Raw genomic sequence first — 14853 nt, forward strand, 5'->3', positions numbered from 1 at the left:
GACCTCAGTGGTCCTCATCATATGACTTCATTAAGTATAAATCCCGTAGGTTTCCAGCTTTCACGCAACCGTTCAATGCCTGAATTCAATACAAAAATAACAAAACAGAATGAGTCCAATGCCCGGTCCTGGTTGGGAGACAGGCAGCGTCCGAATGCCACTGTGAGGCGCCCCCGGGGGGGCCTGGGCCAGCTCCACCTGTCCCAGGTGTGATTCGGGGCTGATGCCCTCCTCCTCCTGGTTCCTCCCGCGGGAGCATCGGTGCTCACGGCAGGCAGGCTGGGGTGAGTGGCCAGGTGCGGGAGCTGCGGCGGGCGACGCCGCTCACTGTCCCCGTGTAACTGCGGCACCATGGGGGAGGCAGGCAGATGTCTCCAGAGGATGGAGGACAATTTAAAACAGAGATGTGGGGGCCTTCTGAGCCTCTGGGCTCCTACTGTCCTGTAAGGGGACATGGGTGAGCCTGAATTCTGTCCACTCCTGCCCCGCTGGCGGCCCCTGGCTCCCGGCCTCATGCAGCAGCCCCCCTGCCCTGGGCCTGGGCTCGCTGGCATGACTCAGGGCGGCCTCGCATGCCGGGACACTGTCCAAGACATCCGTGGGGGCTGTGACTCAAGAGAGACCCCGGTGGTCCCTCGGAGACTCAGTTTCCCTGACCATAAAACCAGGCCTCCCTAGAACGGCCGCAGTCACCACGATCCTGCACGGCAGGTCCTGCACACGTCCGTCTGTCCGTCCGTCCGTCCGTTCTTACACTCAGGGCCACCAAACAGCCTGAGCACTATTGTCGAACTTTTCATGGTACGAGTCGTGTGAGTCTGGACTTCATTGCTTTAGGAACTAAGGGGAGTTATTTGACTGAAGAGCCGGAGCCCCTCCCAGCACCCGTGTCTGCGGCGGGGAAGCGGCAGATGGGGCGGCGAGTCAGGGCTCCTGTCCCGCCGTCCAGCCCTGAGAGCCGGGCTGGGGACTCCCGCGTCTCTCCCTCGTGCTTCCCTACAGACTGGGAAGGGACTCACATCTGTCTCTCATCCGTCTGTCCCTGCGTCTGTGTCGCACAGGGTGTCCAGCAAATAAGCCTGACCCGATGCTGCAGGGGACATGAGAACGACGCCACACGGACTCAGAGCAAGGGCGGCCAGACTGCCCGTGTCCCCCTGTCACAGGGAGCACCCGGGCCGTCCGGCATCGTCACGGCCCGAGGAGCTGCTTGTGATCCAAATGGCAGAAGGGTCACAAGCCCATTATTCTGTTGAGGTGTCAGGAAGCCCAAGGTGTCCGGGAAGGATGACCACCGGCTGGCCAGAGGGGGACACTCGGGAGGGAGATGGTCCTCCATCTCGAGGAGGACTTCCTGCCTGACGGAGCCACGGGGCCACACGCCCACCGGAGAACGAGAGAAGCAGCCCTCGGAGGGAAGGACACGCATGCATCCACGTGTCAGACCCCAGCGGACGCGGGACGGCGGACGCGAGCCAGAAGTCGCCACCTCGCTGTGTTTTGTGTCCAGAACCCGGGCCCTGTTCTCACAAGACGGAGGCAGAAAGTGCCCGCGGGCAGTTTAAGTTTCACTGTCGGCATCGCTGAGAAATTCGCACGTAGGCCTCCCTTTTAAGTGCAAACAAGTACTAACCAGCACGTCGTGTCTTCGAATCCCTAGAAGAGCTTTGTGAGTCGCGACGTGGCGGCACGCACGGCCGGACCTGGCTGTTCGCGTATCGAGTCTCACTGTTCCGAGATGCAGCTGGGGTTTCTCCGATGAACGAGCAGGTCGTGTAAGGGCTCCACGTAGCAAACGTGCAGTCACAGGGTCATGCGTACGTGTGAGAAGCTCACGCTGGGGACACGGATCCCAGCCGCAGACGAGAGCAAGCTCCTGCCGGGGGGACGTGCGGGTGGACGCCCCGCGCCGGGACCAGGTGACCTGGGAAAAACGGTGCATCCGAGCCCGACCTGGGAAGAAGGCGGGGAGAGTTCCCTGCGCTCGCCTCTGAGCCGCAGGGTCAACAGCGGCACGGCTGGGGCCACGTGCACACGGACAACGTGGGCCCCTTGGCCGAGCGTGCAGGACGGCGGCAGCCCCCACCGGGGCCCTTCCGAGCACAGGGCTCCGTGCACCACACACGGTCAGCCTGTCCGCCGGGTGACCAGCCTGTCCGCCGGGTGACCAGCCTGTCCGCCAGGTGACCGGCTTTCGTTTCACCTGGGCCTGGCTGGCCGGGCTGTAGCTCGTTGCACAAATCTGTAAAAGTGCGTACGTGTGCGTGTCCGTGCATGCACTTGTACACCTGTGTGCCTCTGTGCCTGCCTGTGTCTGGGTGTGAGTGTGTGTGCGTGCACGGGTGTGTGTCTGGGCTGTGCCCCACTGGGTCTCATCTGGGGCCCCCGTCCCTCCCAGCCTGGCCCAGGCTTGCATGGATGGGGGAGGGGAAGCGGGGGTCCTGGTTCCCAGATATCGCTCCCTGGGGTGCCCCCCACCCACTGGACAGCTGGGCCTGACCCTGCAGGCTGGCCTTGGGGCAGCTGCCAGCAGCCCTGGGCCCGGGGCTGGGGAGACCTGGAAGCCTGAGTACCCGTGCGGTGTGAGAGGCCGCTGGACCGCAGGCCGCGCCCAATGTGCTGTGTCCTGTCGCTCCTGGAGGACAGCTTCCCAGAGGCCCAGCACACTGGGGGAGGCACTCCGGGCCCCGGCTGACGCCCCGACCGCGATCTATCTCGCTCCCTGCTCCCCTGCAGCCGCACACCCCATCCCCCAATCCACTCACCGGCCTTCCCTTTCCGTCAGCCGGCAGCGCGTTCAAACGGATGTTTTCGTAAATATTTCTCATGTGTCTGGTCCCCGTGGGTCTCCCAGAGACTGATGTCACTGTTGAGTCTGATGGCGACAGGTCTCACTTCCGCCCCACCATGGGGGACAGAGCACGCGACCTGGACGAAGCCGTTGGCACAGCCTGCGGGGCCCCTCTCAGCACGGCCGCGCAAGTCTCCCACGTGTGCCCCAAGGGTGTGTTGGGACAAGTCAGGGGACAGGAGGGGGAAGCGGCATCCCGGCCCCCTCCCTGACGCACAGCTTGGGGACCCTCGTCTGAGCAGGGCTTCCCTGCCCACCACCTATGAGAGCCGGGTCCTGTCTTGAGTTGGTGACCTCGGGGACCTCCTTTGCGCCCCGGGGCCTGGGGAACCCCGTGAGGAGGGATGGGGGAGGGCGCCCGGCCCTTCCAGCGCAGCAGCCAAGGCTCCAAGTCCTCCAGGAGCAGCTCCTCCAACAATCTCTTTAAAAGCGATTAGTGTCCCGCAAACAAACATGGGATGCGCCTGCGTCTAATTTATTGAAGTTCCGCCCAAACCTCGATATCAAATGTTTTATTAATATTTTCTACCATCCTTGCAAGTTAAACGAGCTATGGAAATTACCTCCAATTACCTTCTTCGACAGAAGAAAGAGGTTGGAAGAGGGTTCATTCGCGGGAGTGGCCACGCTGCCCGTCGGGTCACTCAGCCAGGAGGGACTGAGGTGAGCCCCGCGCTCTCTCTCGAACATGAACACCGAGACGCCTTGTTGACGCCGATCAGCGCTGGGAGCTGATCCCTGAGACTCACAGGCAGACCCAGAGCTGCTGCTGGGCCGGGGCAGGACCCCTGTGCATGTGCTCTTGGCCCCCTGTCCCCGAAAGACAGACGGATGGACAGAGCCCTGCTGAGGCCCCCAGCAGGGTCACTCGCTCAGCCTGGAGCCGGCCAGACCTGTCCCTGCTGCACCAGGACGGACGCAGCACGCTGCCTCTGCCCTCCCCTTCCTGCTCCTCCTTCCTTCCTCCTCCCCTTCCTCCCTTCTTCTCCTCTTCCCGCCTCCTTCCCAGCCTCGGCCCCCAGACTCATTGCACAAAACACGCTTCCAGCTGTAGGGCTGTGTGGGCTCCAGGGGCCCAGGGTGAGCCCGGTTCTATGTGCCGGCCACTCCAGCACGGAGGCCCGCCGGTCAGATCTGACCATCGCCGTCCCTGACGCAACGCCCCGGCCGGCCATGCTCAGGAGCTCCCCACAGAGCTCGGCCCTGCTGTCCAGCCTGGACCACATGGGTCCCCACTTCAGCGGTGGCCGTGCCAGGGCTCAGTCCTCTTGTCCCCATGCACCGTTCAGGGGGAAGAGAGTCTGCGCTCGTGTCCGTGTGTGTGAGGCTGGTGTGTGTGCACGGCCAGCGGTTCCCCACGGGGCACGGGGCAGACACCACTCTGCTCTGAGTCCCCTGCACCTCCTGGAGCCGTCCGGGCTCAGTGGCGCTTGTGGAACAAAGGAAGGTGGCGACGGGCTCCCTGGCTGAGCCGACAGCAGCCGAGGCCGCTGGTGACCTGGGCCCTGCCAGGCCAGGTGATGCGGGCTGTGCTCACAGGAGGTGGGGACGGCCGAGGGGACAGGACACGGGCTGCTGACACCTAGCAGGTGTCCGGGCTCTGGCAGCCCAGCCCTCGGACCCCCGTCCCCGTGCTGCTGCGGCTCCCTGGGCAGGAGTGCGCTGGCGTCAGGGGTCTTGGCGGCCCCTAACACAGTCGTCAGTCGCTCGTGTCTGGATTTATTCTAGGGACACGGCGCAGTGTTCCGAGGGAGACTTCCGGCAGCCGTCCACGCAGAGAGCGCGTTGTACCCGCAGGGCGTGTGGAGAATCCTGTGGCTGGAGCAGAGCAGCGAGGAGCCAGGGGGGCGTCCTGTGCCGTGGCCCACGCCAGACACACAGACGTAGTGGGGTGTGCCAACGTGGTGATGTTGGAGAGAGGACATGGAGGGGAGAGCCTGCCCGATGGGTGACCGTACATGGAGAGGACACCGGCCTGGTGCCTTCTGAGGACCTGGCAGGGGGACCTGCTTCCGGTTAGATGTCCGGACGGGACCGGGGATGACACTTCTTGGCGAGACGTTCGGCACAGCGGGTGTGTTCGAGCGCGCGGTTCCTGCCCGCCACCTGCCTGTGCGCACGCCGAGCCCAGACCCACATCCTCCGGCTTTCTCACGACTTGCTGCTTCTCTGAAGAAGTATCCACAGTCCAGAAAGCAGCTGCACCCTGGGGCGGCCTGGGGTTTGTGCTTATCCCCACCACACGCCTGAACATGCCGTCCAGCCAGCCCTCGGCACCGCCCACTTTCCCCGCTGGACGGCCTCTCTGGCCCCCATGTCTCCCCCAGTGGGTCGCATGGACTGTCCCTCAGACGGTCCCCTGGGGCGTGGGACCTGCCTGGGGCTCCCTGCTGTCCGTGGTGCACCTGTTTCTTGCCCAGAAAGCGGGGGACAAACCAGGACTTGCCTCGTGAAGTCTCTGTGGGTCTGAAGGCCGACACCTGCCCTTCTCCGTCAGACGGGGCCCCTCTCCTGCTGGAGCCGTGACCCAGAGACTGGCACCAGAAGGGACACGGTCCACCCTGGGTGACGCTCTCCCCCGGCGTCTTCGGTCGGCAGGACTGGCTGCATCTGGGCCCGGAGGACGCCGGCCGCACACTCCCCTGCCGCGGTTCCCGCAGCTGCTTTCCCGGCTCCGAGGACCCGTCTCAGCTTTGGGGCCCGCCGTCCCCACCCGGGCCCCCCACCCCTGCTGAATGGATCCCCACCTTCTACGATGGTCCGGGTGACGAGGGTTTACATGGAACACGTGATTATTTTACGTGAGAGCTTGGACACGGGACGAACAGCACCAGGATCAGCGGACGTCCATGACGGGAGCCCCCCACCCGGCCGGGCAGGTGCCTCTCCAGGGACTGATCGCACTGCGGCTTCCCCTCCGTCTCCCGCACCACGTGCTGCGCAGCCCCTCCTGGTCGGCACCCGGGATGGACGCCCGTGGGCAGCCATCCCTGCACCCACCGTCCTCTCCAGATTGGAGCCGCGGCAGCCGTAATCCATCATGCTCGGGCTCCGGCCGGCGAGCCGGTGACGGCTGTCCACTCTCGGGGACCAGCCGGCCAGAGCCCCAGTGAGGCCTGTGATTGATTAACAGGCACACGCTGAATTACTCTGTAATGGTGATGAATATGGCTTGGACCTTTCTGGCAATAATGGTTGTTTATCCATTTTTAGACCCAGAAACAGCAATCAGGTTCCTTCAGCTGGCTATTAATTACCACGCCGCGCCTGCGGTGGGGGGACGCGGGCTTTCTTTCCAGGGGTCCCATCTGTCACAGGGAAGCGGCGTGAGACAATGTGCTGTTTCTCCCTGAGAGACGGATCCTTCCAGAGCCAGGCTGGCCGGGTCAGATGGACGCCGCGCGGGCTCCAAGACGGTCGGCATCCGCCCGCGCTGGAGGAGCCAGCGGCCGTCATGTGGAGCAGAGGCGAGGGCTTGCTGGGCTGGGCTGACCGCCCTCCGCCAGTCTGGGGGGCCTGCAAGTCTGCTTCTTTGCAAAGCTGTCCTCTAGAACTGTGGCCTTGGGGGCCTGGCCCCCACCTCCAGAAGCCTCCCAGGGTGGAAGGAGCAGGGAGCTCAGCCTCACGGGTGACGCTCAGAGAGACGGGATCAGGAAAGGCACCATCCAGGGCCCCGCCTTCTGGGTTCCTGCCCTGAGCCCGCAGGATGCCAGCCATTCCCGGTCCTCCGGGCAGGACCTCCTCTCTAGAGCCCGAGTTCGGTTCCCGGGACGTCGAGGGGGACACGATGCAGCTTGTGGAGGCGTCCGCGGAGTCATGACGGCTCCAAGTGCCACTGAATTCTTAGCGTCATTAAAACCCTCTTATACAGGTGGGGAAACTGAGTCTGAGATGGAGGAAATCTTCCCGCGTCTGAGCTTTACTGCGGCCACACGGCCCCACTGCCGTCCGAACAGAAACCCGCGCAGCCCAGGAACGTCCCGACACCCCACCCCTCAGCAGGCCGAGCCCACGGCGGCGGGGCCACAGGCCCACACGGTGTCCATGCACGGTGGTGCTAGGACGTCTCAGCGCTTCTGTGTGTCTGTTTCCGAGACCCACGGCTGCACGAAGGCGACGTTCTGGGACACGAATGAGGCCCAAGTTAAAGAACTAAAGCGAATGGCGGTAGTTACGGTGGTGGGAGCCCTGGCGTCGGGTGCGGGGCTCCTGCGCTTAACAAAATCCTTGTCCCGAGCCCGTGTCTGGGTCGTACCAGCATGAACAATAAAAGCCCGTGTCCCGGTCATTACAAACTGCTCTCCTTCAAAAGACGCATTTCCTTCTTCGAACTTATCTTCAAGGAGGACTGGGGAGCCTCTACTATCTTAAAGCTCTGCTCCGGGAAACATGATGTACGGGAGATCGGGATTTACAAAGCAGAGGCATTTAGGGGACATTATTCATTTTGCAAGGAAGCAAGAAAATCTATAGTTGCCAAAGAATGCGCATAGGTTTTCTTCAAACGGCGGCTGTCCTATGCATGCAAATATTTATTTAAAATTCATATATTCCTTGAAGAAGAAGTTAGGGCAGGGCAGGCAGGAAACCTGCAGTTCCGGACATCAATCAGGGAAGCATCAATCAATGGAAGAACGGAAATCGCTTGGTACGAAAATTCTCTGCAACCTGTGCGGTGCCCAAGGACGGTCCCGCCTGACAGGACGCACGTGAGCGTCCCTGCCTGGAGAGGACTCGGCTGCCCAAAGCCGCGGGGGAGCCGGGCGGTCTGCACACCGGGGAGGACCTGAAGCTGGGAAAGGACCCCAGGGTCCCCAGAGGCTCTGGGAAGGGGGACCCAATCAGGAACCTGGCACTTGTCACCGCTGCTGACTGTCCACAATGGGGAGCGAGGGGAAGCCTCCAGTCTCCTGGGGGAGCCGGGGCTCGGCCCGGTGGTTTGGACTGGAGGTGGGGGGTGGGTGTCCACCTGCCAGCAACACAGGAGGCGGGTGCGTTCTCTCCTGCCTTCGTGGAGACCTGCTCGGGCTGGCGGAAGTGTGGCCGGCAGGGAGAGACCCAGAGACCCGGCCTGGACAGGCGGGCTCAGCCAGGGGATGGGGGAGAGGGGTCTACTGGCGGGTGGGTGTATGAGTCGAGACCCCAGCACAGCGAGCCCCCAGGGTTGGGCTGAGGGGCTGCTTCACTCCCCGTGGATCACGGAGACGCGCATTTCCGACTACGGTGTTCATCGCTGTTGCAGCTCTCATTTTTATCGAAGGAGACACGTCGTGATTTAGAGGTTCGGGTGTGTCAGTGGCGGGCCCTGGTCTTGGAGGTGACCCCGGGGGTCACGGCTGTCCTCTGAAGTCATGGGCCACCCTGCCCGGTTCCCGTAACCAGCTCCTGACCCCAAGTGCTGACCTTCTGCCATGAAGCAGGTGGAGAGTTCCACTGTCCCCGCGGTGCCCTCTGCCGTGGACCGTCCCACCGCAACCTCCTCCTTCCTTGTTCAGGTTTCCGGTCTTCTGCGAACATGTGGGGAACCACTCCTCAGGGCACGTTTCAAAGGACAAAGTGGGAGAATCGTCCCGAGAATGTGTGCGTGGAGGCCGGGAGAGGAGGCTCCTGCAGGCCCAGGCCTGGGGCTCCTGGGAGAGTGGCCAGGACCATGGGCCCAGGGCCGGCGCTGCTGGACATGGCCTGATGCCAGGGTCACAGCTCAGAACTGGGTCCCCTGGTGCTGTCCCTGCTTCTGCAGCAAAGTCTCTGGCTGCCTGTTGCTCCCTGCGCCCAACGTCCTGCTGGGGACACTCAGCCCAGCAGCAGAAGAATGACGCTGGGCCCGAGAGTGGTCACAGGTCACCCGACTCCTGCTCACGGTAACCCATCAGCAGAACAAAAACAAACCATTTCTGCACATACCGTATTGCTTGTGGGGCGGTCAGAGTTTGGAGAGGACACTGTGGCCCACGCAGGCGCACACGCACAGACACAGAAACACGCACACACGCGTGAGCCGCACACGCTCATGGAGACACACCCACACATGTGAGCACACGTAAGTTCACGCGCACGGGCACATGCCCCACGCACGTCGACTGGCAGACGGGACCCCTGCAGCTCGGTTCTGCAAGGGGCTTCCGTGCCCTAGAAACGTCCGTGTCTCCGTCAGGACACACGTGTTTCTCCCCCTCTCTCTCCTTGAAGCCTGAGCCTGGGAATCCTTGGACTGTCCGTACCGTGATTTAAGCATTTTCTGCAACTCCCTGTTGGACACCGAGTCTTTCTCACCAGCAGCTGTACCCGAGCCTGAGCACCGGCCGCTCCGGGCGACCGACGGGGCCGTACGTGGCCCCCGGGGTCTGACTTCTGTGGGCGGACTCAGTCCCAGCGTGTGGCTTCCTTCCTGCGCCGTGATTGTTGCTGAGCGCCTCTGCACGCCCCCACTCACCCCGACGTGATCTGCTCCCCTGAAAACTCCCCGAATTCAGTTATCTGCACTTAGAAATGACTGTCGTCCCTAAAGCAGGGGACCCTCTAGTTGTGACCGGCCCGAGTCCGTGGGGAGCGTGTCTTTCACGCGTCCGCGGCGTGTGTGCGTTTCCTCGGGTCCCAGACATCCACGCCCGCAGCCCCTCGCGTGCCCCCCAACAGCTGGCAGCGGCCTCCCCACTCCGGGAGCCCCCCCACAGCCCCCCCGCGCAGCTTCTGCGGCTCTGCCCTCCGTGGCCTGACCTCGCCGGGCTTGTGGGGCGCCTGGTCTCTGCGTGGAGTCTGCGGCTCAGACGGCTCGTGCCCTCTCCGCGGCGGCTTGGACCGGAAGGCTGGAAGCAAACTGAGCAGAGGACAAGGACCGGGAAGAGCCCGCGTCCACGTTACTGCACACAGACCTGCGGTGGGAAGGGCGGGGTGGTCAGGGATGCCTGCCGCCTAGTCCCGGCCCCCATGGGAGCCTCCGTGTGCCGAGACGGTGTCACCCGCCACAGGACAGCCCTCTGCACCGTGTCTTCCCAGCCAGGAGGCGGGGCCTGGCGTCTCCCACGTGTATGCCACGTGCCTGCTCCGCGTGGGTCCACAGACGTGGTTCCCATCACCTCTGCTCGCTGGGAGCGCTCTACACCCTTTGTGCTGTGCTGTCTCCCCCGAAGCCCCCTCCACCGTCTCCCCTGGGCGCACTTGGCAGACGCGCTCCGGCGCCCACCCAGGGCTCCTTCCTCCAGGTGCACCGAGACACCTGCTGGGGCGGGCGCTTGGCTTGGACTCCAACGGCGCCTTCTCAGGGAAACCCCGGGCAGCCGGCAGGACATGTCCGCAGAGATGCCGGGCCCCGCTGGGGTGTCCAGGCCGTGGCTGCGGTAAGATCGCAGCTCCTTGGGCTGAGGGTCTGCTGGGAGGCTGCTGTCAGTTCGGACACTCGCTGACCCTGTTCTTGGGCCAGGACTCCCTGTCGGAAGCTGGGGCCGCGTGGGATTCCCCAACACGGTGGGTGTCTCTGGAGTCAGGGAGGCTGAGGGCTCCACACCGGCATCTGGATGCGTTTGGGACCCAATTTCTTGCTGTGTCCTGGGCACATGTGAGGAAGGACAGACGGGACGCTTGCTGTCCCCCACGGGCTGGCGCACGGGCTCGCAGTGCCGGGAGACCCCGCGTCCCTCATAAATGTGTGCAGGTACCCAGCCTGGCGTTCTGTCCTGGCTTCATGCCTTCACAGCACGTGCTTCCCGTAGCAGAGCCGAGAGCTGACGTCCGGGGCGACGGCTGGGAGGGAGGCCGGTGCCGGGAAGGGGCGCCAGCGCCCAGTGGAGCTGCGTGTGCGTTCAGGGGCTCTGCAGGCACACGGGGTCCCATCGGTCCAGTGTCTGGGTCCCGGGCCGGGGGGCTTTGCCAGCCTTGCCTGTGCCCCCCAGGCCTGGAGAAGCTGCTCAGCGAGCAGCAAGGGGCCCTTGGTAACACGACACGCACAGCCCTCTGTGCCGCGAGAAAGCAGGGCTTTGCGAGCAGGTGTGTCCTCCGCTGGGCCTCCTGGTGCAGTGAGCTCTGACGCCGCGAGCTCCCACCCCGCCGGACAGTTGTGGGTTTCTGCCCGCACGCCCGGCAGGACCCCACGGGGCAGCCCCTCCGAGTGTTTCTGCCAGAGTGCCCACCCCCGGCCTCCGCCCCCGCCTCACATGGCACCTGAGCCAGTGAGGCCCGTCGGGACGGGGCCCAGGTGCACACCGGGCTGCTCAGCCGAGGCGAGGCTGCGGGTGGGGGTCTGGGGGCTGCAGGGAAACGGACCCATCTGTCTCCAAGCCTGGTGGCCGCTCTCAGAATTGATGGTCTGTGGAGCGGCTCTTCCTCCTGGAGCCGGCCCCGTGGTGGGCCAGAGCCGTGGCCTGCAAGGACCTGCCCCAGCCTGGAGGCCAGGCTGGGAAGTCCACGCGGCTCCCAGGCCTGTCTCGGATCCAGGAGGGAACCCTGGGCCACACGCCGTCCCCAGAGGTGACCCAAACCAGCAGGGATGCTATCCGCAGGCCCAGAAGTGCAGGAGACGCCTGCCCCAGCCGGGGACCCTGGTCACGGCCCGCGGACTGGGAGTCGTGACACTAATGAGACCCCTCGGCATCGCCCCCCTTTACCGATAGGAAACGGGAGTTGAACCCCCAGGTTAACATCGGGGAAGCAGGAGCCAGGCCGGCAAGGCATCCCGGCGGACAGCTATGTCCTCAGGGCCCCCGCGACCCACAAAACGGTGCCTGGAGCAGGCAGGCCCGCGTCTGCGCCCTCACCCTGCCTGCCCAGCCCCGTCGTCCACGAATCCAGGCCCCCATCTCTCATGCCACCCCCACCCCCGTGGTCTAAGCTCCAGGACAAATCCTTCTTCCCGCTCACGGCCCGGGTGCCCTCCCCCACCCGAGACCCCACCCAGGGCACCTCACTGCGGGTTTCCCGCTGCTCAAGCCGGCAAGGAGGACACGTGAGGAAGTGAGGGCCGTGGATAAGTCCCCAGCTCTGGGGTCCGCCGAGGGAAAGCAAGGCCGGTCCCCGGCGGACCCCCAGGTGGGGTCAGCAGATGGAAGCTGTGGGACTGGCTCGCTGCGCTCAGTGCAGGGGCTGCCCAGGTGGTCGGACGCCTGCCCTGGGGTGACCAGTGCGGCCTGGGTGGGGGCTAGTGCAGGAGGCGGTCGAGGTCGGGGTGCTCAGCAGCGGTGGGTTTGCAGAGAGGAGGTGAGGGGACCTACCGCAGAGGGGACGGCCCCCATGGCCAGCAAGGCCTCAAGGTCAAAGCGTCGGGTGAGATACAGACTGTGGGGTCATGACAGCACGACGGGGGTGTCCTCTCCGCTGGGCTCCTCCCACACGAAGGGCACCTGTGGGGGCCACATCCCCACCCCAGCAGCCGGGGGAGGCCCCATCAGTGCCCAGGACCCGAGCCTGTCCTGCCCCTTGGCGGCGCTGCCCGACACCAGCTGAGCACAGCTGTCCTGGGGTTACGAGGACGCTGGGGCCCATGTGCTCGCTGGACACCAAAGCCACAGACGACAGCAAAGCCTCAGAGGCTAAGGGAGGATCAGGCCATCCAGGGGTATGGTGGCCTGCATGAAAAGCCCGCTGGGACCCCCGCTGACGTGTGAGCCCCATGGGGAAGGCGTTGTTCTGGCTCCTTCCACGAGGGGCTGTTGACGTGCTGAGGTGCAAGGCAGTCGCCTGCCGTCTCCAGAGGCGCCGATGTCCAGACCTGGTCCTCAGATGAGTGAGCAGGTGCCGGGCCTCCTCCTTGCCGTGGCCTTGATCCGTACTGCGAGCCGCTCTGGGGAGCAAGGGACCCGGGCGAGGCACCGTGCATGCTCTGCCGGGGCCTGCCGAAGCCCGCGCACGGGAAAGCGGCGCTGCTCCCTGGTGATTCAAACACAAAATCATCTCATAAATTCCAGCGGCCTCCCCCTCATTTGGCCCTGGCGAGGTTTCCCGTTTATGGAAGAAAAATTGCCTTTCAGGGCTGGCATCATCTCTCTGCTGTCAGTTGCTTCTGGGCAAGGTGGTTCTGTGCCCGCGTGGAAGGACGCCGACTCAGTGCCCGCAGACAGAGGGCCCACATCTGTCACGGGCACCGTCTCCTCCCTTAAACGGCACACCTGTGACCACAGACTGAGACGCCCCGTGCTTGCAAGGGAAGGAAGGTGGGGGCAGGGGGGGGGGACAAGTGAAAGTCTGAGAGCCCCGTCCAACCCCTCACCAATCCTCCCTCGGCCAGGGTCGGGAGCCAGGTCACTAAACATGATGGAGGACGCGACGTCCCCTACGCGTGAGCAAGAAGCTTCCCGGAGCTCCTGGGTCTCACGGCCTCTGACACCATCCAGTATGTTCCAGCGAATACCCTGACCCACGAGAGACCGCGGACAGACAAGAAGGTCTTTGGGAGAATCTGAGCTCACTCTCCGTCCAGTCCCTGCTCTACAGGGGAGGGGGACGGACAGACGGACTTGGACCCTCGGCCCCCGCCCCCACGCAGGCAGTACGTCCAGCCTGAGCTGTGGGTCTCAGCTCCCTGAGGACGCGTGGCTCGTTGTGGAGGAGCCGCCGGTCAGCCTGGGACCGCTCCCCAAACGCCCATGCAGACCCCAGGGGCGGCCGCCCCCCTCCCAGCCTCAGACAACCCAGGGAGGGGCCTGCTCGTTTGTGGAACCTTCTCTAGAGGAGTCTTGATTGAGTCAAAATTGGATTTCTGCTCAGATTGATTATCTAATGTGATAGAAAAATATACAGTCTGGGAGCAAATTTAGATTTCAGTGAAAAATTAAACTGTTATAGCAAGTTGCCCAGTGAAGCATTAAGTGCATTCTCTATATAATTATATCTGCGGAGCGTGGTGGTGACCTGCCTGTCACTGCTGCCGCCTGTCTGGAGGTACTTAGCGCACGTGTACCCAGATGGCAGATACCGCGTCGCAGGCATCCGGAAGGGGAAGAGGCCTAATTGATTTCAGTGGTGACTCTCCATGAACAGACGGCGGTGTTTTGGGGTTTGGGGGAATAAAAACCCATGAGGCCCCCTCAGAAATGGAGAGGGAGGTGCTCGGGCATCGGTGGGCGCGAACAGGGAAGAGCCCCCAGCAGAAACTGGGCGTTCGCGGGGTCGGAGGTGCGGGGCGCGTGCCCGCAGGGTCTGGGAAGCTGGGACAGAACAGCTGTAAACCACTCTGGGCCCCGCGTCCTCCCTGCTTCTGTAGTTTAGGAAAAATTAAACTCTTGCGTCGGCAGCGACGGGCCTGGGTTTGTCACGTCAGGAATTCGCGGTACAGTAACCAGAGTTTTGCATTTTAGGCAAATGCAGGAGCGACAGCAGAGATAAATTAGCATCACTGGTCTTCTGCATGGCTTTCCCTCCCTCAGTCCTGCTAAATGGCCGACGGTCACACGCACTCCTCCCAGCCGTCGGCACCAGTCCGGCCAGGCGCCCTCCCCCATCCCCCCGCACGGGAATCACACGCCCATTTCACAGACTGGATTCTGTCCAATGTGCTCGTTCACGCACAGATACGTGGAGTGATGAACACAGGGCCTAACGAAACGTGGCTTGTGATGCGCAAACCAGCTCAGAGACGCCCTGCGGAAAGGTGGCCGTCACAGCCGTCCTCAGGGACCGGGGACCGTCCTGACATGGACAGAGGCCCTCGTGATGTGCTCCAGCCACAGCTGGGCTCCACGCTGGGCCGCTACTGCAAGGCCTCGTTCTCACCCAAAGGAGGACTTGTGCAGCTTCTGCCTCCTTCTGAATCATCGCTGACGTGTGCCACGTAGGAACAATGAGTTTCGTGCGTGACCGCGCACACGCGCCTCGCTCACTCTTCTCTGTCAAGATCAGGGTTGGTCACACCCAGTGACAAACTACCGACTTCAGCGGTGGGTGGAGATGCTCTAATATTTCCAGGAACAGCAGTTTGCTGCTCTGGAATTCATGCTTGCGTCTCTGGGAAACTTTTCTTGGGGGAAACAATGGGGAACGTGCCAGATTCTCTTCTGAAGGTTACAAGCAATTAA

Source organism: Meles meles, chromosome 7, assembly GCF_922984935.1.
Source record: "Meles meles chromosome 7, mMelMel3.1 paternal haplotype, whole genome shotgun sequence".
Classification (NCBI taxonomy): domain Eukaryota; kingdom Metazoa; phylum Chordata; class Mammalia; order Carnivora; family Mustelidae; genus Meles; species Meles meles.